The 1,194-nt window shown below is 56.6% G+C and overlaps 1 protein-coding gene across 1 annotated transcript in view; it reads left to right on the plus strand.

Moving 5' to 3' along the window:
* Positions 1 to 1,194, plus strand: part of LOC119581634 (TOX high mobility group box family member 3-like) — a gene marked incomplete at its 5' end in the record, with an annotated part of 37,288 nt that overhangs the window by 16,807 nt on the left and 19,287 nt on the right.

Raw genomic sequence — 1,194 nt, forward strand, 5'->3', positions numbered from 1 at the left:
CCGTCTGCGCTTGATACTGACGAAGGGGGCTGCTTGGTGTACCTTCGTCGCGTTCTCCCCTCTTGCCTGTCTTTCCTCATTTACCCTTCCGCCTTACGTCTCATCCTGCTTTCCCCCCACTTTTTCCTGTCCTTCCTTTCGCGTATCTTCGCCTCGTTCCCTCCCCAATCTCCCGCCAAGAAGCCTTTCTCGCCGGAGTGTGATAAACCACCGTCCTCCTATATGGACCGCTGATTTTTTTATTTTGTTTAAATATTCCCATGTTCCGGAGGCTGTTGTGACTTGTCCCTTGTCGGTACTCTTGAGAGAAAGTGATATCGCTAAAGTGCCGTTTAAAAAGCCTAGATGTTAAGCAGCAGATTGAGCCTTCGCGCGCGGAGCCAGATTTCAGTTGGGCCTCGAATCCCGCTTTCCAGGAGCCCGAAGCATCGGCTCCCTCGCTCCCGTTGCGCGGCCTGTTCCGAGTCCCGACGGCCTCCTCCTCCTCGGTCCGTCCGGGCGCCTCTGAGCGTCGCGCGCTGCCAGACCGCGGCGATCATCACCCATGCAACCTTAACCTGTTCATCACCAATTAACGAGGCCATTCATAATGACCTAAGTGGCCCCGCTTTGCCGTGCGGCCGCCTGGTTTGTGATGCATGGCTGGTGGCGGTCCCACTTCATCTGCCTCGCCTGCGCCCGCCGCTCGAGGGTCGCTCCCATGCAAATGCCATGAGCTGTCCCCATTACGATTTCATGCCTCTTTTTGGAGATGTGTCTCAGATTTTTTTTTTCGCCTTTTCTTAGCGTGTTTTGTTTTGTTTTGTTTTCTCCACTGCCCCTCTCCTCCCCACCTGGGCTGGGCAGGGTGAGGAGATGAGGGGACCGTTTCCCCTCACCCCGAAGCCTCCGCATTCATGGCGAGTAATTGTGCGTCTCGGAGACTTGCTTTGATGAATTTACATGTGAGTCACAGGACACGCGGAAGGGGAACCGGGAGGCGCCCGACCGCGTCACCAGCTGCACCGCCCGCGTCCAGCCGTCCCGCCGTCGTGCGGGGCCTCGCGGGTCGCCTGGCCTCCGAAAGCCTCGGTAATTGCTAAGAATTCATGGCCAAAGCTGGAGTAATTACCGCGCGCGCAGTACACGCTCACATCTGGCCGTTGAATATAAAATGCGATCCCGTTCAATATCCAGTAAAGGAAATGGCGGCGG

Source organism: Penaeus monodon, chromosome 15 (assembly GCF_015228065.2).
Source record: "Penaeus monodon isolate SGIC_2016 chromosome 15, NSTDA_Pmon_1, whole genome shotgun sequence".
NCBI classification, from domain to species: domain Eukaryota; kingdom Metazoa; phylum Arthropoda; class Malacostraca; order Decapoda; family Penaeidae; genus Penaeus; species Penaeus monodon.